Genomic DNA, 22,798 nt, shown 5'->3' on the forward strand with positions numbered 1-22,798 from the left:
CCTATTCTACTAAATCTAAAATAAGACTTCTACTTTGCTGCAGCAGTGAGAATTAACAAACATTTATTCATCAAGAATTATGAAGGACGTTCAATAATACCTTGTTTTCAGAACTTTTTAAATATCAGATAAAGTCTAAGATTTTAGCATTATACAAAATAGTGGTTAATTATTAGTGGTTTGGAAAGACCAATATAAAATTTTCTGATCTTACTGCACTGAGATTCACAGCCCTGATGTTTTCCACATTGACTATCTGAATGATGAAGAAAATTCAGTCACGTATTTCATTTCCAGCTGGACAGAAAACAAAATGAAATGTTTGGACTACAAACTTTTAATTTTTTCTAAGGCAAATGTATAGGTGATGTTTATTGCCTGATTAGGAGAAAAGTGATAAAAGAGGGCAGGCGTAAGAATTAAGCAGCTCAGCTGTCAGTCCCCACATCAGACAAATGATCCTTAGTACCGCCTGTCAGTATTGTTAACAGAGACTGTTATTTTATTAATCCTTATGATCCAGGGATTCTTTTTTTCATGTTTCAGGGCACAGCAGGTGAGAGAGTGGATTTGTTAAGCTGGGTGGGTTTATCCTTCTTTTATGTGTTCGTTCAATTTTATGTTCATTTACTTATTGTACACATATGGCAATGGAAGCTGCTAAAGCAATCGTTGCTATTCTGCAAAACAACAGGCACAGAAGCAGATGTCTTATTTCCGAGATTTTTTCCCCCCAGGATTATTATGATTAAAGATCCTTTCCTCCCACCCCCTGGAGAGGACCAAGGGCTGCTTGCCGGAGGTTTTTTAATGACTTGGGAAAAGGCTCAAATATCCCACCCGCCATTATGATAATCCACCCCAGGGGCAAACCACACATGAATATTACAGATTTATTTTATTTTTGTATCCCTGGAAAGGTATTATTAAGCTCATTAGAATACAAAAAAAAAATATACTGTCAAATTTCAAAATTACATGGATGAAGGAAATCACCAAAGTGGCATCATACCATGTGTGTTGCAGTTATAGTATCTATATTGATTATAGTAACTATATTAATTATATTGTGTTAACAATGTATGGAAAAGGCATAATACTGCAACTTATTTCAGAGAAAATATTTGTATTGGCCAACCCCAAATTGTACATTGAATGCGGGCTCTAGGAAAAGATTTAGTTCACGCTGAACAAGAGGTTAGCTTCTGTTTTCAGCCATGTGCTATTTGAGGAATTAAGCATCATGAATAATATAGGAAGTAAGAGGAATAGTCTAAAGATGGGATAGCACATTTTATTTAGGAAAGAGAATTTAAGGTTTTTTTTTTTTTAAGGAAAATTGCCTAATTATAATGTGATAAGAGAGTTATATTTTCTTCTTTCTTTCCTTTCTTCTTCTTTTTCTTTTACCATTTTTATCTTGGATATTTGATCTCTAAGATGAGATGACTGGAAAAGGCCATCAACCTTTTTGAAAGACTATTTCCCCCTGCTCCCTAAAGGCTGTTTGTCTCTTGGAGGCTTGGTCTGCATTACTTACCAAGAGGCAAGCATTTGTCCTTGCACTAAATGCTGACATCTCCTGATAAGAGAGAAGCTGCAAAGGAGAAGAATTGAAGGTCGATATGTTTATTTTGCTCTCAAGCGCACTGATGTACATTTGTATATTGGGGAAGGGAGTGGAGCTTGAGAGTGGGCCAATGGGGAGGGGTGAATATTTTGTGATGCGCTCTACCTGTGGGCTTATAAAGTTTACAGCTGCATTAGAAGGACAAGTATTACCATTGGCATGAACAGTAGAGTGCACTCAATTGAAAAAGCTTCTAGCCACTCACCTAGGGCTATATGCATTATTGCATTCACCCCCACCCTGCCTTCAAGCTAATTGAAAACGTCAGTCCATTTCAGCAAAGTTACACAACTGTCCATCCTTTTACCTGGTACAAATATTCCAGAAGGAAGAAAATGGAATACACAGAGCAACAGAGCTCATGCAATAGCCCATGTGTCTTAGATTTAATATCTGATCACTAGCTGGATTGAAGCCAAGAGGCAGTTCACAAATTTGCTGCACATTAGAATCACCTGGGGAACTCTACTTAGCTCTCCGTGCCCAGGCTCCTCCTAGACCTATTAAATCAAAATCTCTGGGGCTGGGACCCAGACACTAGTTTTTTTTTTTTTTAAGCTCTTTAGGTAATTCAGACAAGCAGCAAAGTTTGAGAACCAGTCCAGTAGGGGGACAAACTTATTTCATACAGATACAGTGAGAGCAATTCATATGTAAAAAGGGCATTAATTCATATATCTATTTCTTATTTCTCATTATACTGTTGGAGTTTCAAACATGTTTTTTTTCCCCGCCCTGCAAAAAGCATTACTGTTTCCATTTGGTTCAAGGCATGAAAGAGGGCTCCAGAGTGGTTAAACAGCTGCTTTGTGGCTATAGAAAGGGGATTCAGGGAGAAGCCCTGATGCCAGAGGGGCTCCTCAGAGGCCTCTGGGCTTTGGAGTCTCCTGGTTGAGCTTGAGGGTGAGCCTTTGAGAGAGAGACTCACCCAGCCCGGCCTGGAGGGCCGCCAGCCTGAGGAGGTAGGCCTTGATATGAGTTTCACCTGCTCCTCCAGGACAGGTCTCCCCAGGAAATCACGGAGGTGGAAGTCTGCTCGCGAGAACCAGGGCAGACAGATCCAGAAGGGCCCAGTTCAGGTTCTTCATGACAGTGGCGGCTTCACAGCGTCATGGGTTTTACCCCACTCTCTTGAGAAGCTTCTGCATGTCCCGGAAGAGGGCGCAGTCGCAGCACTGGTTTTGCGTTTTCCAAAGACTCTAGGCGTTCTTGGCTTCTCCTGGGCCAATTGGGGAAAAAAGAAGTGGGCCTAGCTGGTGCAGAGCCACGTTATGTGGTTGAAGTGGAAGCGCAGAAAGAGGTAAGTGCCCGCAGATGCGTGTTGAACAGGGGGTGAACAGTAGTCTCCACAACGGTGGAATAATTCTGACAAATCAGGGAGCTCATGGTTGAACAGTAGTAAATTAAGCTCAAAACTGATGTTGGCTGGTTCCAAAGGCTGAGGAGAGCTGAGTGGTGGATTCCAAAGGTTGCATCTGGAAAAAAGGTTGAAGGGTGGTGGAGGCTAGAGGACGGGGAATATGTGGGTCGGTTCCGTCCAAACACCGTTGAAGCAAGAGACAGGTCTGCGGACTGCTTGAGTGCAGCACTGTCTACCTTCTACCCCCATTTCTAACCTTTGGCATCTTGTAATCTTTATCTGTCTCCACAGTTTTGTTATTTTAAGAATGATATATAAACACGATCATGAATTAATCTTCAGAAATTGGCTTTTTAAAATTTTTAACTCAGTATCATTCCCTTGAAGTTCATATCAATTTTTTGCATATATTATTTATTCCTTTTTGTTGCTAAGTAGTATTCTATCACAATATTTTATCACAATTTGTTTAAACATTTACCCATTGAAAGAAATGTGGGTAGTTGCCAGTTTTTGGCTGTTAAAAATAAAACTACTATGAATATTTACGTTTAAGTTTCTGCAGGAACTTAAGTTTTTCTTTGGGATAAATGCTCAATAATACAATTACTGGTTTGTAGGGTAAATCTAGTTTTAGGATTTAAAAAAACAAAACTGTCAAGCTGTTTCTCAGAGTGGCTAGACCATTGTATATTCCTACCAGTGATGTGATACAGTTTTTCCTCATACTCACCAGCACTTGATGTTGTCACTGTATTTTAATTTTAGTTATTCTGTGATATCTTATTATGGTCTTAGTTTGTGTTTTTCTAATGGCTAATGATGTTGAACATCTTTTTGTGTGCTTGTTTGCCATGTGTATATTCTATTCCATGGAAATGTCTTTCCCTGTATTCTGCCTTCATCTATTTTCTGATTTGGATTTTTTGAAGTTTAGTTTTGAGAATTCTTTGTATATTATAGATACAAGTCATTTTTCTCATATGGGATTTTCAAATGTGTTTTCTCAGTGTGTAATTTGAGTTTTCATCCACTTAAAAAGGATATTCTATGAAGCATTCTTAATTCATTTGATGAGATCCAATTTCTTGTTTTTGCTTTTATTGATCATACTTTTGTTGTCAAGTCTAAGAATTCCTCACCTAGCTCTAGATGCCAAAGATTTTCTCCTATTTTTTCCCCTCTGCTTTTTAAGGTTATGATCCACTTTGATTTATTTCTTTATATAAGGTGTGGAGGTTTAGGTTGAGGTTTAGGTTGAAGTTATTATTATTATTTTTTGGAGGGATGTCCAGTTGTTTCAGTACCATTTTTAAAGCCTTATTTTCCTCAAATATAAAATGGAGAGAAAAATAATCTAGTTTATGCCATGAAACTGAACTAGTAAATATGAAAGCAACTAACTCAGAAAGTAAGGTTTCTTCTTTTTCTTTATGTTTATATAATCCTCAGAATTTATTTACTTGAAGAGTTTTTCTTTTTAACAGAACTAAGGGATTTTAAGGTTCAGGTCCTATGCTGCTGCTGCTAAGTCGCTTCAGTCGTGTCAAACTCTTAGTGACCCCATGGACTGCAGCCCACCAGGCTCCTTCATCCATGGGATTTTCCAGGCAGGAGTACTGGAGTGGGTTGCTATTGCCTTCTCCGCAGTTACTATGAGACTGAATTATGAGTAGTAATTAGCTAAGCACAGGTGTAAAGCATTTGACTTACTCCCTAGTCATCATTTTTTCTCATCCCGCTAAACCCACAGCCCTTATCTAGTTCCAGCCAGTAGAGTCACAGTTTGTTTTACTGTTAAACTAAATTTCAGTTTAAATTTTCTCTACATATTATGTGTCTAGAATTGACTATGTTGGTGGCTCTTAACCCTATTTGCATTTTATTCATATAATCACCTGGGGAGATTCTATCATGGATATTTGAGAATAGACCTGTTATAAAAGGCCTGACTTATGGTTTTTGGACCCAAATCATAGTCTACATTGCATCAAATCATTTGATAGATCAAATCATTTGATAGACCCAAATCATGGTCTACACTGCATCAGATCATTTGATAGATGACCTCTAAAAAGGAATTTGTGATGCTAATGCTCTTCATTTGCCAGTGTGCTTGTTTTGCCCCTTTTGAGGTGGAAATAAGGAAAAATTGCCAGCAGTTTGGCTTCCTGAATTCTAACTTTATGCTGTGGAATTAGTGTTGGCTCAGTACAAATCTTCAGATGTTCATTCTGTCTCCTCCCAGCTGCAGGAACTTATATCCTTGGGCAGCTTTTTACCCACCATGCTCTTTTGCTTCTAACCTTAGCAAATAGGAGTCTCCCCTAAATTATTGTCTTTCCAAATGTTAGGCTTCAAGGCTTTAGCCAAGAATAGACAGAAAAGGAATTTTAAAAATGCAGAATGGGAAAGACTTCTGACACAATGGATACTTAATAAAGATTTGATTTTGAACAATAATTTGTGTCATTGCAAAATAACTCCTTGGTGAAATGCTCATCTTTGGTAATCATTTTCTTAAGTACAGACATTAACAACCAAAATATGTAGTACTCTTCTTCATAGTCTAAAACAAACCTATATCTAGATGAGAGGAGAATTCATTGCATAACTTGAGCTCTGATCTTACAGCTCCCAAGTCCTATATTCTTTCAACCATGCCTGCTAATTTTCTGTCTTCTTGATGAAGTAATGGCTTTCAGCTTGCATCCCCTTTCTCAGCATATTGCTTGATGACTAAGAGAAAGGGATCTGACACTTGACTGCTTGGATTCAAACCCTGACTAAAATTTACTTGTTGAGTACTCAAGTATGTTACCTGTTTTTGCCTCAGTTTTCTCATCTATAAAATAGAGACAATATTGCTTCTCTCAGGGAGTTTCTATGAGGTTAAAAGAAAATTTATACAATGCAGGGATTTATCAGTTCTTGTATGTATGCTGTGAAATGTAGATCTCCTGTGTACAGACACAGTGCTACAGTTATCTACTGCTTACATGATAAAAAGTCTAAACCTAGTAGTGTGTAAACAGAAATTTTAACATGTGCACAGGTTCTATGGGTCAGCAATTCAAACAGTGCCCAGAGGAGATGGCTTGTCTCTACTCCATAATTGATGTCTGAAACCGCAGCTCATGAGGATTTGAGTGGCTAGGGCTGGAATCATCTAGATAATCTGAATTTCATGTCTGGCACCTGAGATGGAATGACTTGAAGACTGGGCCTGATGAGGACTGTTGACTGGTGTGCCTGCAGAAGGCTGCTCATGTGGTTTGGACTTCTTATAACATGATAGTTAGGATTCAAGGTAGAGTGTCTCAAGAATGAGTGTCCAGAGTTCAAGCTTTCCAAGAGAATCATGCAGAAGCTGCACGACCTTTATGACCTAGTCTTAGATATTACATAGCATCACTCTTGTTATATTCTAGTGCGGGAGTTTAAAGTCTTTTTCAATAAGGTGTTAGCAGTCAGTACTTTAGGCTTTGCAAGCCATACAGGCTCTGTAGCGGATACTCAGTTCCACTGCTGTGATATGAAAACAGTTATGGATAATACCTATACTAATGAACATGCTGTGTTCCAATAAAGCTTTATTTATAAAAGAAAATAGAGGCCTAGATTTGGTCCACCAGCCATGATTTACTGACTCCTGCTCCGTTCTTTGAAGCCACAGAAAGTCTGCCCAAATTCATGGGGAGAGGTGCCCACATGTGGATGGAAAGAATGGCAATGATTTTGGGGCCCTGTATTAAAACCACTACATATGGGATATTTACATGAGGATGTGTCTGCATATCTTGTTTCTCACATTTATGGTGAATATGTGGTGTAGGGACATCTTATATTTCAAAGTTGGAACCTGAACTTAATGACTTTGATTTCTGGAACAATTGGTAACTCTAAGTATGGTTTCCTTAAATTCCTTACCCCAATAAATATGCCATGAAAGATAAATTTCAGGAAAACAATTGCTTTATGGCAGATTTTTACTAAGTCTCCATTGACTGAATTATTCTTTTTCATTAGAAGGCTTGCTTATTTTATTTCTTTCCTAAAAAGGTTTATAGCTTTTTGGATCTTGTATTTCCTTCTGTTGAGAGGATGATGCAAGTTTTTATAAATGGAAAAAATGGGGCAGGCTGAGATCACTCAGATCATACTAGTACTTACAGGAATAACTGAAAATGGAACACAGTCTTCTGAGATTTTCCTGTCCTGTGCCCTTTCTAGTAGGTGCCATTGTCTGCCGGGCCTGGCAATAATCATTTTCGACCTTTACCTCTCTAGGCTATTGTGAAGTGGTTTTGGGCTTTGTTAGTTTTCTTATGAGTTTATACTAAATTGTGTTCATAAAGTAGGTGAAATTCCTCCGGGAAGGATGGTAGCTATATTATTACTGGGTTATTACTCAAAAACATGGTGTTGATTATCTTTTTTTTCTTTTCTTTTGCCCAGTTGTATCCTGAACTGAAAAGATACATTATCCAAAATGAAAGACGTGCATCTGGTGGCAAAAACTAATTTAAAGGATGAAAATTCCTGATAGTTGCTTCAGTCAACCCTTAAAACACATGGAGCTTCATTAGTAAATAGACAACTTTCAGATCTTTCCCTTGGAAGAGATCACATAATCAGCTTTTGTGTTGATTTCGCATTCTGTTCTTTAGAGACAGAACAAATTAGAATAATTGGCTGGTACAAGGAAGGCACAAAGAATGTTCTTGTATTTTTGTGTTGCATCCCTTAATAAGGGTTGAAAATGAGACAAGAGGTGGGAACTTGAAGCCCAGAAGGGCAGTGGGGAGAGAATATTGTTTCTTTGAAAATATTCTTTCGGTGTTGGCCCAGAAGAAATGGGAAGCTGAGGAAATATTTTTTAAAAACAATGATTTTTGTGTTACCAATGGGAATGTGGAATTAGTAAGAATGAGGAACCATTCTCTTCCACCAAGGACTTGGGAGCAAATGAAACCATAAATACTCCCCACTCTTAGAAACCCTTTTGGAGCAGAGAAGAATAAAGGCAGTGCATCAGGGCAGAGGTGTTCAGAGCAGAGGGATGGGAGGAGAACAGGAGAATGGATATTTTTAGAGCTGTCTTTTTGAAATTTACCTGCCTGTCGTTCATTGCTGCTTTGCCACCACGTTGGTCCAGTAGAAATCCTCAAAGCAGGGGCAGCTGTATTTTAAAATAATAGGATTAAAGCAAGCGACTTTAATCCAGGTCTCTTTAGTTCAAGAGCACAGAGGAGAGGATGACAAAATAGGCTGCAAGGAATTGTTCACCGGGTGAATTTCCCCTAAACCTCACTAACAAGGAGAAAGGGACCACTGGGTTATGTTTCTTGCAGGAAAGCAAAAATGTTGAAAGCAAGTGACAGAGTGTGCAGGCTGTTTAGAAATCAAGCTGTATCACTTGGTCACTTGCTGATGATAACAGCGTTGGCTGAGACCTAACCATTTACAGTGAAGGCATGTCTCTGAGTAATAAGTTCCAGGAGGGCCACAACTGAGTTTGTCTGTTTTTAGCATTTAGCATGGTTTTATTATCTCAGAGCCCAGTACATTATTGGCATATAGTAGACTTAAAAATGAATATTTGCAGATTGTCCAAATGAATGGATATGTGTGATTCATATCCGATTGGCTGGTCCTATGCTCTCCAGTGGATTTTCCGTGTCAGATTTTGAAAGTATTTATGATGGGGATTGACATTGTTCCCCATCTCATGGATAAAGGTTATACATCATAGGACTTTATATTGACATCCTAAATCTCTCATAGGAATTACTTAACAAGAAATAAAATAAGGTTGGATTCTGTATAATTTCTAGTTTTTAAGTTGATCAGACACTGGCATTTCAGCCAGTCTTCTGGTTGGTCCAGTGATGTCCCATGATCACCCATACATAATCAGAATGACTTTAGGATTTGGGAGCCAGAATATTCCTCAGTGTTTATTGCTTTGCTAGTGCATTTTATAAAATAGACTATTGAAAAAATAGCTTTAGACACAATATAGCATTTTATGATTTAGCCTGAAATCTGAGAAATATAGAGGTTATCTGAAGCCTGTAATGGTAAAATTCCCTCTGCTATTGAAGTTATTGTCTTTAAACAGAGATTCTACGTCAGTAATGCTATATATATTTTTTTGCATGATATTCAGGTTAATTTCCTGTTTTCTCCAAGGAAGCAATAGGGTGGTTGGTATGAGAGATGATGTGACTTCCAAAGGTGAAATATTATTTTGTTGTAATTTCCGGCTACCTAAGGATAGGAGAGGCTCAGGACATTACAGTCAGCATATTCTGTGAAGCAAGTTATATTGTGGTTTATTTATGAGCTTTACATGTTTATTTTCTGTGCAAGTTTGTATACTCTTTTTGAGTAGCTAAGTGTTTTGTAATTTTGAAACACTTGGAGTTTTATATATTGTGGTTTTATGGTACACTGTCTTAGGATGGAGAGGGCTCAGTAGAGTTCTTGTCACTATATAGTTCTGTATGTTGAGTCTTTACTTGAAACAAGTCTATGACATATCTGCTGAAGATAAGGAGAGAAATAGTTTAAAAACTGCAATTGACAACAGAAAATTGTATGTTTAATGCATTTATTATGTAATTATAAAATTAACAAATGACCATGGTAGAAATTTTGAAAATCTGCTAGACAAAATAGAGATTTACAAAATTGGGGGTAAATTTCAGAGTGTAAAATTGTCCATGAATATCAGTGCTTTCACATTTTCCAAGACTTTAAAAAGACTCTGCTTCTTAAGATTGCACTCATGATATTTTATTTTAATGATCTTTTCATTATGAGGACACATATGTACAAATCTGTAAAAAAAAAAGAAAGGCATGTAAATTGCTGATGTTTCAGGTAGCCACATGACATAAAGTGGGAAAGGTCAACAAGCTGAAAGCACATGGATTAGCTTCTCTTTAATTGTTTACATAATTCTGATAGTTTCTTTCAGATAAAGTAATTAATGGGGAATCTTATTCAAGAAAAAAAAAATGCATGAACCTCAGGCCTTCTTGAAGCTGAGTGTTCTTTCCACAAAAGGTATTATAACTTTCCACGGCCACGCTTTCTTACTACCTGTCGGGGAAGGAGTATCGTATGGCAAAGAATTTTCCCGAAGGGAGGTGCTTCCCACACAGGTTGTCGTAAATGACTTCTGAATTACTGCTACTTAAATGCTGTACTTACTTGATTCTATTTTTTTTTTTAGAGCTATAAACTGTCAAATGGCTCTGAGGTAACAATTGTTTGGCTATTCTTCAGGGCTGTCACAATATGGTAATGACCTGAAAGTGAAAGTGTTAGTAGCTCAGACGAATCCGACTCCTTGTGACCCCATGGACTGCAACCCACGAGACTCTTCTGTCCATGGAATTCTCCAGGCAAGAATATTGGAGTGCGTAGCCGTTCCATTCCCCAGGGGGTCTTCCAGACCTAATGATTGAACCTAGGTCTTCCTCATTGCAGGCGGATTCTTTACCTTCTGAGCCACCAAGGAAGCCCAAAAACCAGGAAGGTGTGAGTCTTTGGTTTCAGAGTGAAATGGGAGCTAGAGCTGAGTTGGAGAAGAGGCCTTGCCTCTTTTAGTCAACAGTTCAGTGGCTTTTAATTAGTTTATACATTTGTATAACTACCACCCCCATAAAGGTAGATAACAGTTCTAAAACTCTAGAAAGTTTTCTCCTAACCTTTTGCAAAAATCTCCCCATCTCCCACCCCCAGGTAACCACTGATCTAATTTCTATCTTTAGAGATTAATTTTGCTGATTTTAGAAATTTGTGTAAGTTGAATAATACAGAAGGTACCTTTTTGATCTGCCTTCACTTGCTCAGCATATGGTTTTTGAGATTCATTCATGCTGGAATGTTTTAAATCAGGACTTTAGCCTAGGTGGCTGATTTTGTCTGAAGACACCTATAGGTACACCTGAATCCCTGACATTGTCACTATCTGTTCTTGGCTCAATGTTTTAAACTTTACTAAGAAGCACAAGGTTGAAGTAATGAAACTTATTGTTAATATGATGGAGGTGAAGTGAATGTTGTTATATAATTTTCTCAGCATAAGTTGATCTACTTGGAATCATTGTGTTGATAATCCATAAGGATATTCTTCCTAGAAAAATCTTGACAGTGTAAAACTTCTAAAGGATACTGTCCTCCTACTCTTTTAGTTTTCAACTTTGGGGTAATATTTCTGGAAAATTCAAATGCTCACAACCTGAAAGATACAGTTATTCACCCGAAGGCTGAGTTGCCTAACCCTTACATGCTTTCTGATAGAACCCAAATATTTTTTGCACAACAGTGCTTTCTTGTTAAATATAAACATATAAATTATTTAAGATGGGCATGCATATGCAGTAAAGTGAAAAAACAGTCTTTCTGAGTTTCCCTTGTATTGTTTTTCATTCAAGTTTCTACTCAGTTCAGTTCAGCTGCACAGTCGTGTCTGACTCCTTGCGACCCCATGGACAGCAGCATGCCTGGCCTCCCTGTCCATCACCAACTCCTGGAGTTTACTCAAGTTTCTAGAGTGTATGCTAATAGTTTAGGGTAACCTCTGGTTAGTTTGGGGTCCTCTCTTTACATAAATGTTGAAGTACTCTATACCCATGTTGTTTCCTACTTTTCTCGCTTTCATTTTTTTGTTTCTAGCTTCTTATAATCCATTATACTTTATCTTGCATTTGTTGAGGTGGCAGCTAGTGTAGGAACATTGAAAGTAGTGTGAAATTTTGATGTTCAGAATACATGTTGGCCAAATTCTATATTGAGGGAAGGTCTGAGTTTATTATAATAACCCTTTCTCAGCCCTAGAAACTGGGCTATATCCTGACAGGTATATAGAATTCATAGGAAATACCCTCAAAGAGCTTACCGATCATAGATGCATATGCATGCATGTAATGATTACTTTATTGGCAGCTATGCCAACATACACACTCTATTTTGTTTTACATCATTATCGTTGCCTGCTGCTTACCACTATATACCTTGCTAATGGTGTGGTTTCTCTGGCTTGTTAATTTCATGGCCAAATAATATGTAATTTATCACACACTTTAGTGTAGAAGACAGAGAGTCCATAAATTTTTGTATGCTTCTTTCCCCTTTCGGAATGTATTAAACAGAGATCAGCCAAAGTAATAAATTTATTTCAAATGCATTTGATAGCTAAACATCAATTAGGACTGATGGGCAGTATTTCTTCTTCTAGCAATGTAAGTAGTTTTTAAGACTAAACCACTGAATGTGAGTTTACTGAACATGGGACTCTGTTTACTGGGATCCCTTCTTAGAAAAATAAAAGAAAACTTGAATTGGATATGTGTGACTTATTCAAGTTGTAACTAATTAGATACACCGTGGCTAACTTAATTTGTCAGAATCATTTAGTATTTTACTCACTCCCTTCCCCTTTCCCAGGTCTCATGAGAATGGATCATGAGTACCTTAAAACATAGTAAATCATCTTTCATCCCTATAAATCTAACTATAAAGTCACACTTTCCTTATCAAGTATAACTCACTGTCTTTTAGAGTAATTGTGGTTTTAATTCTCTACAAAGTTGAAACCAGCAGAGAACAATGCTTTTATGGAGTCACCACATTCTAGAGCTTTAGAAAGAAGACTTTAGAATTAAGAACAGATATATCATTTTACAGCTAAAGCAGCTGAAGCCTAGAGTAGGAAAGTGACCATCCAGGTCAGGTAAAGAGGTTGAAGATCAGGTTTCAAGCTGAGAAAGAGTCTATGGGGACTCAGTCTGGGCAGTTCAAACTCTGAAAGGAGACCACTAATGTTCTGGGAAGGCTGGCATCTGGCCTCAGTGTGGGATTTCAGACAGAGAGTGGGCCCAGGGGGAACTGAGCCTTTGCAGTGGGCAGAGGAGTCCATCCCATCTCCGAAAAGTGCCACTGACCTCAGAGTGGGTGGAATAAGCAGTGAATTCTAGTCCACCTGAGAAAGCAGGACAATCTGATTAACTCTGAGTTTAGGTTTATCTTTCATACTTCTTGAGGAAGAACTTGGACAAGGCCAAGTCAAGTGCAGCCTCTTGAATTCCACACCCAGTATGTATTGGTGGAGGCACTTAAACCTTCCAAATGATTCCAGTATTTTAATTTTACTCTGTATTTAATTCAACAGTCCTATGATTACTTAATGAGCAAATAACTGGAATAAAAAAGAATGTGAATGTATTTTTAGTGTGAGGATGGGTGGGTGAAGTGGGGCAGTCTGGAAGAGGGAACCAATAAAAAGGGATCTTGGTAAATAAAAACATCTTTTAGAAATGGAGAGGAATTTGGAAGGAAATTAGTGCCTGACACCATACTCTTATCTTTGCATGCTTAGAAGCTAGTTTCTGATTTTATTTTCACAACAGATCTCCCTGTGATGAATTGTATTTGACCTCCACACTGTTTATCTCCTGGACATACTGTGAAGTTTTGAGAAGAAGCAGGTATTAGAATTTGTCTTGAGAGCAGCTATAAACATTTCCTGGAACCCCTCTAGGGTAGAAGAAAAGGGAAAGGAAAATGGAAACAAGGGATAAAGACAGCTAATAATGTTGGAGATACCACTGGGATTTGTGATATCTCTTTTTGAAATGGCTTCGCTGGTGGTTCAGGCAGTAAAGAATCCACCTGCAATGCAGAAGGCCTGGGTTCGATTCCTGGGTTGGAAAGATCCCCTGGAGAAGGGAACAGCTACCCACTCCAGTATTCTGGCCTGGAGAATTCCATGGACAGAGGAGCCTGGTGGGCTACAGTCCATGGGGTCACAAAGAGTCGGACACAACTGAGCACTTTCAATTCACTTTTTGAAACTAAATAGAAGAAGTCAGAACTTGACTGTTTCTTGATCATGGTTTGTTTTCATTTTTGTTTTTTTCTTACTCCTTCATCAGTTATCCCAGTTGATAGAATATCATGTCATCTTCAATTTCAGTATGAGTGCTTGTCTTGCTTCCATTTCTATTATTCATGCAAACGTTGATTGAACTGATGACCCCAAGTTATCAAGGAAACATTAAATACACTGATGAATACATTTCTTAATTTGAGAAAAAATTAATGAGTGAAGGTTAAAATACTCTTCTTAAATTTGTCATTTAAAAAATTCTAATATGCATACCTCATTGACTAATAATGCCAGAAAAATGAAGAATTCCTATGTATTAATGAGTCTGTATATTTTTGCACAGGTATGACTGTTACCAAATGTAACAGCCCAGTTTGCTGGCCATGTCCTGTCTCCAAGAAAGTTGTAGCTTCTGTTGTTTCAGTTAGTTCACTGGATATCAGAGGTAAATTTTTGAAGCTATACTACCTTTTACACTTAAAAAAAAAATTGAAGTGTAGTTGATTTACAATGTTGGGTGTCAGGTGTACAGGTAAGTAATTCAGTAATTCAGTTATGTGTGTGTGTGTGTATGTATTCTTTTCCATTACAGTTTATTACAAAGTATTGAGTAAGTTCCCTGTGCTATGCAGTGGGTTCTTATTGTTTTATATATAATACACACTTACTTTGAATGTGTGATCCACACTGGTCAGACAACATGATTATGTTCACTTTTGATATAACCTTTTTAGGTACAACCTCAAAGTCTTTGATAAAATATTTTAAAATAATTTTAGCCTGTGTGTGTTCTAATTCCAGTGGTAGTTATTAGAGATATGGATTTGCACTAAGTATTTGTCTTTTTTGTTCTTGGCCAATTAAAAAAATTCTTTTTATTTTCTGGTTGGTTTGCTAAACGTTTATGACTACAATAAAAATGTTAAATTTTGTCTCATCTTAAAACACGATCTGAATTAGCGATGAATATTGTGCTGTATACATAGGGACTAAATATAGTTTCTAACTTCATAAACACATAATCTAGAAGGGAATACAGACACATATGTAACAACTGCATTGGTTTACTGAGTGAAATAGTGAGATGGATAAAATGCTGTTGCTGCTAAGTCGCTTCAGTCATATCCGACTCTGTGCGACCCCAGAGACGGCAGCCCACCAGGCTCCCCCGTCCCTGGGATTCTCCAGGCAAGAACACTGGAGTGGGTTGCCATTTCCTTCTCCAATGCATGAAAGTGAAAAGTGAAAGTGAAGTCGCTCAGTCGTGTTTGACTCTTAGCGACCCCATGGACTGCAGCCTTCCAGGCTCCTCCGTCCATGGGGTTTTCCAGGCAAGAGTACTGGAGTGGGTTGCCATTGCCTTCTCTGGGATAAAGTGCTAGCAAGCCTTGAATAGTCAAATCAGCTTCAAAAATAGATGTGCAGTTATTTTAAAATATTTTAAACATTTTCCAGCTACATGCAGAAAATAGTGTAAAAAATGTATGATTCTTACTATAAGCAATTTAGTATTTTGACATTCTGAGCATCCTCATAATGAAATTAAGTCCAGAAGGAGTTTTTTTCTCCACGATCTCTTGAAATGGTCCTTGTTCATCCACAATATTTCCCATAATAACAAAGGTGCTTCCGAGGGCAGGAAACTTCAACATTATTAAAGTTTCATAAAGCAAAGTCAATTTTAAGAATATAATGTCCCCAAACTGACAAAGGTCTTGAAAAATAATTTCAAGGGAAGCATAAATTATTTTCTGCTTGTCAAAGGGCAAAAATATTTAGGTTGAGCTAACGAATGGTAGAGTTTTAGAGTGAGAATATCCTTAAAATATTACATAGATTTATACTGTCAGGAGATGCTAACTACATGAGGTTATTTGTATTTAAACAAATTTTAAAATTAAAAATGCAGTTTCTCAGTTAGATTTGCCATATTTCAAAGATGTTTATTAGCTACATGTGGCTAGTAAATACTGCACTGGATAGTACAGATACAGAACATTTTCATTATCATAGAAAATTCTGTTGAGCAATACTAAATAGATACCCAGATATTCACAGAGGAGGCAACCAAGTCTCAAGGAAGTAATAAACTTTCAGAGGTCACACAGCTATGCTTTTAAAGAAACACAGAATGACACAAAGGAAGTAGTAACAGAGGCATTAAAGAAACCCAGGAAGTTTCTGGAACAGATAAGGTAGAGTTTAACAGTGCAGGCTTAGTTGTTAGCAGGATTGAAGCTCATGATCATTAGGAAGACCTACCTGACTGAATTTGGACATTTAAAATTTTATGCAATGAATTAAAAACAGACAACTATTTCAGTTTTAATGAAAAGCTGCCAGCTCCATATTTTTAGCCATTGCTGTGCTTCCAGATTATGTTTATCATTTTAATATACAAGGCACACTCTGAAGTTTGGTTTATCTGACCCCAAGAAATGAAAAAATCTTGTGGGTGTTACGGCTATATTTGAAAAGGTTGATTTTTAAATGCATCGTGCAGACTGGCCCTGTTTTAAAAGGGACTTCTGCCACCACATAGTCGAAATGTGAACTCTTTTCTCACTTTGCAAAAGTCAAAGATAGTCCCTGCATTTTTATTATTTCATTGAAATCCAAATATTATTTTTCCATTTTCTAACTTGTTTTCATCACAGTGTGATCAACTGTTGTCAAGAAAGGAAAGGTTAGATTTATCAATCAAAGTTTGATAAAGGCCCTCTAAATAATTGAACCCTCAGGAGAAACAATCCTCATGTATTCTTTTTCTATTGCTTCAATATCTTCATAAAAAGTCATTTCAATATGTTTGGTCCTATAGCAGAGATTCTGTGAAGTGATTATCTTCCTCAGAGGTCCAGAAAGCCTATGAATCTGTGGACAAAGGTGGGTAAGTAAAGAGAGAGAGGGAGGATGGAGAGAGACTTGATGCTGAGATAGGACAATGTTCTAAAACCTCCTTGGGTTGAAGGTAGGGGAGCAGAAATACCCATTAGTAATCTAGAGTAAAAGTTAAATAATCAAGGAGATGAATACTGTGAAGGAATATGGTAACTTCTCTCCTAGAAATAAAAGTTATCCTTATTAATTCTCTTCCTTTTGCCCCAGAAAAGTGTTAGTTAGTCTTGAGAGGGCTATTATTGCCAGAAATGGAAAAGGAAGTTTGAAGAGACTATCTTGGAGCAGAGAGAGCAAGAAATCAAAGCCAGTAGATGGAAAGCAGACTTCACGGAAGTCTCCAACTCAACCTCTAGGAAAACCAAGTCCAATTCGAAAAGATCCCGCATGGGAATTGAGGAAGACTGGCAGAGAGGGCAAAGTTACACTGAAGGTACAGTATTTATTATGGGATTGAACTCCTGAAAGGCCTTCTAGTAGCTTCAGACCTATTCAAGAATCCTTCATGTCCTGCTGGTTCCCAGTGAGTGGCTCACAGCTTCAAGACCTCTTGTCCAGGCTAAAGAACTATTTGTAATATACCCTGCCTGTATTTTGTACTTTGGCACTCCAGACAGGGAAACTTGATCCATTTTCAGATTCTAGTGCTTTTACCCCAGCCCTGGAAATGCTGCAGGCAGCCAGTCTCAGCTAGAGGGAGCCACTTAGCCCAGGGTCGCATCACCCCTTCCTACAACGCCCTTCATCCAATGACAAGTGTAAGAATATAAAGGTTAAGACATCCTACTGAAGTGGGACATTCTCCTGAAGGGGTCATCTCATTTTAAGAACTCTCCCTCAAAGGGTCACCTGAGGTTTCCTGAGGCTGCAACACAGCTTTACTTCTACCTTTGCCCAATCTGATGTCCTTTTTCTTCCATACATTGTTGATTCCAAGAGTTGTCCCTGTTAATCTCTTGGACATTAATCACTGTCTCAGGGTTAGCTCTGAACATAGTGGCATTTATTTAAGATTTGGAGGGCATACCTAGGCTTTGGTGTGCAGCAGCGCCAAACTGCACAAATATCCTTCTATTTCTCTCTCTCATCTCTGTTTTCATTTTCTCTCTGCTAGGTTAGCCAGGGGACTCCCAAGTTCTTCATTCTGTAGTCCTGGTACCAAGATTCTCCTGGAAAAAATAAACTTATTCACCTTTTACATCAAGTACTTCTTATTTTTTCCCTAGCAACATAAATCATCCTTAAAAGGAATTAGAGTGTCAAATCTTAAATATATTTTAGTTTCTCCACCACTTTATACATTAAATGCTCTTTCCTGGAGACTGATTCTGACATTGGCCTTCACTGCGTTATCAAACAGCCTCATTTGGAAGCTACTCCTGTTTCCAAATGCTGCCTTCTGCTGGTCTCCTGAAGTTCTTAAGTCTGCCCTGCCTCCACCATTAGGTATAGTTCAGTAGTTGTCTACCTCAAGGTAATAGGGTATCTTTTAGAAGTTTTATTCTTTCATCATTTACACACACACACACACACATATATATATATATATGATTACATATATTATATAATTCTAATAATGAAGCATCTATGTGACCACAGCTTTCTGTGCAACCCACAGGTTTTGCTACAGTATATTTTCATTCAGTTCAGTCACTAAGTCACGTCCAACTCTTTGTGACCCCATGAACTGCAGCACACCAGGCCTCCCTGTCTATCACCAACTCCCAGAGTCTACTCAAAACCCATGTCCACTGAGTCAGTGATGCCATCCAACCATCTCATCCTTCATTGTCCCCTTCTCCTCCTGCCCTCAATCTTTCCCAGCTTCAGGGTCTTTTCAAATGAGTCAGCTCTTCGCATCAGGTGGCCAAAGTATTGGAGTTTCAGCTTCAACATCAGTCCTACCAATGAACATCTAGGACTGATCTCCTTTAGGATGGACTGGTTGGATCTCCTTGCAGTCCAAGGGACTCTCAAGAGTCTTCTCCAACACCACAGTTCAAAAGCATCAATTCTTCTGTGCTCAGCTTTCTTTATATTCCAACTCTCACATCCATACATGACCGCTGGAAAAACCATAGCCTTGCTAGACAGACCATTGTTGAGAAAGTAATGTCTCTGCTTTTCAATATGCTATCTAGGTTAGTCATAACTTTCCTTCCAAGGAGTAAGCGTCTTTTAATTTCATGGCTGCAATCACCATCTACAGTGATTTTGGAGCCCAGAAAAATAAAGTCAGCCATTGTTTCTATTGTTTCCCCATCTATTTGCTATGAAGTGATGGGACCAAATGCCATGATCTTCGTTTTCTGAATGTTGAGCTTTAAGCCAACTTTTTCACTCTCCTCTTTCACTTTCATCAAGAGGCTCTTTAGTTCCTCTTCACTTTCTGCCATAAGGGTGGTGTCATCTACATATCTGGGGTTATTGATATTTCTCCCAGCAATCTTGATTCCAGCTTGTGCTTCTTCCAGTCCAGCGTTTCTCATGATGTACTCTGCATAGAAGTTAAATAAGCAGGGTGACAATATACAGCCTTGACGTACTCCTTTTCCTATTTGGAACCAGTCTGTTGTTCCATGTCCAGTTCTAACTGTTGCTTCCTGACCTGCATATAGGTTTCTCAAGAGGCAGATCAGGTGCTCTGGTATTCCCATCTCTTTCAGAATTTTCCAGTTTGTTGTGACCCACACAGTCAAAGGCTTTGGCATAGTCAATAAAGCAGAAATAGACGTTTTTCTGGAACTCTCTTTGTTTTTCAATGATCCAGCAGATGTTGGCAATTTGATCTCTGGTTCCTCTGCCTTTTCTAAAACCAGCTTGAACATCAGGAAGTTCACGGTTCATGTATTGCTGAAGCCTGGCTTGGAGAATTTTGAGCATTACTTTACTAGCGTGTGAGATGAGTGCAATTGTGCAGTAGTTTGAGCATTCTTTGGCATTGCCTTTCTTTGGAATTGGAATGAAAACTGACCTTTTCCAGTCCTGTGGCCACTGCTGAGTTTTCCAAAGTTGCTGACATATTGAGTGCAGCACTTTCACAGCATCATCTTTTAGGATTTGAAATGGCTCAACTGGAACTCCATCACCTCCACTAGCTTTGTTCGTAGTGATGCTTCCTAAGGCCCACCTGACTTCACATTCCAAGATGTCCGGCTCTAGGTGCATGTTTCATTATCATTCAATTAATAAAATTCTAATTCCTATTATGACTTTATCTTTGACCTACATGTTAATCAGAAGTATTTTTTTTTTTTAATTTGTTTATTCAGCTGCACCAGGTTTTAGTTGTGGCTTTCAGGATCTTCCATCTTCGTTGTAGCATGCAAAGTTGTTTAGTTGTGGCAATCAAACTCTTTGTGGGATCCAGTTCCCTGACTAGGGATAGAATTCAGGCTCCCTGCATTTGGAGTATGGAGTCTTAGACACTGGACCACCATGGAAGTCCAGAAGTATGTTTTTAATGTCCAAATATTTGATAAAATATTGGTTATATATTTTTAAATTTCTTGATTATTCTGCGTCTTGTTTTATAACCAGCATACAGTCAACTTAAAAAAGTGTCCTATACACCTCAAAATTTGTGTATAAATGTGCATTTAGTTCTTGATGCAGTGTTTTATGCAAATTTAGGCCAAAGATTTTTTCAGTTAATTTAATTGGGGGATAATTGCATTAAGAATATTGTGATTGTTTTTGCCATACATCAACATGAAATGGCCACAGGTATACATGTGTCCCCCCCAATCCTGAACTTCCTCTCCCATTTCCCACCCCACCATATCCCTTTGGGTTTTCCCAGAGCACCGACTTTGCGTGCCCTGGTTCATGCATCAAATTTGCACGGGTCATTTATTTTACATATAGTAATGTACATGTTTCAATGCTATTCTCTCAAATAATCCCACCCTCATCTTTTCCCCCTGAGTCCAAAAGTCTGGTCTTTACATCTGTGTCTTCTTTGCTGCCATGCATGCAGGATTGTTGGTACCATTTTTCTAAGTTGTATATATATGTGTTAATATACAGTATTTGTATTTCTCTTTCTGGCTTACTTCACTCTGTATAATAGGCTCCAGGTTCATCCACCTCATTAGAACTGACTCAGATGCATTCCTTTTATAGCTGAGTAATTTTTCATTGTGTGTATAGCACAACTTCCTTATCCATTCATCTACTGATGGACATCTAGGTTGCTTCCATGTCTAGCTCTATAAATAGTGCTGCAGTGATTGTTGGGGTACATACGTCTCTTTCAATTCTGGTTTCCTCAGGGTGTATAGGCCAAAGAGTTTAACGGTGGTATTCAGATCTTCTGTAGTTTACTGATTTGTTGTTGTTCTGAATTACTGATCTAGGTAATTTAGATTTTATTTCTAGTTAGTTTTTAGAATTTCCCTTCATATATTGCATTGAAGTTTAGTTTTATGACATGTTCCTTGTAAAGTAATGGTTGGTTTTATTATCCTGCCTTATCTCCAGTGATACTTTTTGCTTTCAAATCTCACATTAATTTTTTTCCAATTTTGCTTATTGTTTTTATGACATAATTTTTGCATCATTTAACTTGCAGTTGGACTATGGTCTCTTGTAAGGGGCATAGAATTAAGATTTTTGTTTGTTTCAAAAAATCTTTACCCTTTAATTTGAATATTTACAGTTAATGTATCTTATTATAGACCATTTACTCCTTGTTTTCTACTTGTCCTACCTTTTTATGTTCCTTTGGCTCTTCCTTCTAAATTCATCAAACTCCATTTTCCCTTTATTAGCTCACAATGTTTATATAAGTAGCAATTACACATGCACCATGACTTATTAGCTCTTTTACTGCTTTTCAAGCAATGCTGAGACCTTAAATTTATTTTATTACTTTTCCCTCCTTCTTTTGTTTTAATGCATTCTAATTTTTTATGTATTTCATTATTACTCTATGTGCAGTTAGATTTTATTTAGATTTATTCACTTATTTATCCTTTCTGTTATATTTAATTCCTTTGTAAAGTCCTTATTTTCATCTATGATAATTTTCCTTCTGCCTGCAGGTCTCTCTTTATAATTTAATTCAGTTGGTTCTGATGAGAACATATTCTCTAAATTTTGTTTGTTCGAAGATTCCCCTATTTCATCTTCCAAACATTTTCTCTGCCTCTAGAATTCTCAATGGGCAGTTATTTTCTTTAGCACTTTCCATTAGTTTCTAGAATTAATCATTTTTGTTGAGACGTAAGCTGTAATCAATCTCCTGCATTGTTCAAAGGTCAACTGTTGTTGTTTTTCCTCTGGTTACTTCTAAGATGTTCTGTTTTTCTTTGCTATTTGTGAATTGTACTGTGGTGGTGTTAGATATGGTTTCTTTATATTTACTCTTGTTGCATTTTTTAGTGCTTATTGAATTTATGGCTTGATATATTCTTTTTAGTTTTGAGAACTCTCAGCTATTATTTCTAAATATTGTTTTCACCCCAATCTCTCTCTCCTTTTCCCTTTGGACTCCAATTTAAGCATATGATTAAAATGTTTACTGTGGCCCATATGTTTCAAATGCTCTTTTCTGTACTTTTTTATCCTTTTTGTTTTCCATGTTTAGCCTTAATATTTTTACTGTTACTCTATCTTCCAGTTTATTTATCTTTCTTCACCTGTGTCAGTCCACTACTGAGTTTTAATTTTAGTATAATTTTGAATTCTATCAATTCCGCTTCCATCAGTTTCTAGTTGTCTAGTTAAATTCTCTACCTTGTCATCTATTTTCCTGAACTTGGTAATATTTATTAAAATAAATTTGAACTTTAATATTTAGATCATCCATGATTCTGATTCTGTTTTTTATTCTAATTCTCCTTTTCTTGGTAGTCTTGGTGGTTCTTCAGTGAATACCAGACTTGGGATATGACAAGTTGTAGAGAATCTGAATGACATTACAGTTGACCTTTGAACAACCTGGATTTAGACTGCACAGACCCACTTATATATGGATTTTTTTCCAATAACTGAAGCAGTACAT

The 22,798-nt window shown here is 37.5% G+C and overlaps 1 long non-coding RNA gene across 2 annotated transcripts in view; it reads left to right on the top strand.

Moving 5' to 3' along the window:
- Positions 1-1,439: 1,439 nt before the first annotated feature.
- The window catches only part of LOC147367082 (uncharacterized), a 100,266-nt gene continuing 78,907 nt past the window's right edge, over positions 1,440-22,798 (top strand). Inside the window, exons 1-2 of one of the 2 annotated variants that reach the window (XR_015169160.1) lie at positions 1,440-2,930; positions 14,237-14,338. This is a non-coding gene — a long non-coding RNA (uncharacterized LOC147367082). The remainder of the gene's footprint in view (positions 2,931-14,236; positions 14,339-22,798) is intronic. The other variant, XR_015169159.1, reaches the window with a different exon arrangement.

Source organism: Bos grunniens, chromosome 8 (genome assembly GCF_055505025.1).
Source record: "Bos grunniens cultivar Pamir isolate PY7600 chromosome 8, Bosgru_T2T1.0, whole genome shotgun sequence".
Lineage (NCBI taxonomy): Eukaryota > Metazoa > Chordata > Mammalia > Artiodactyla > Bovidae > Bos > Bos grunniens.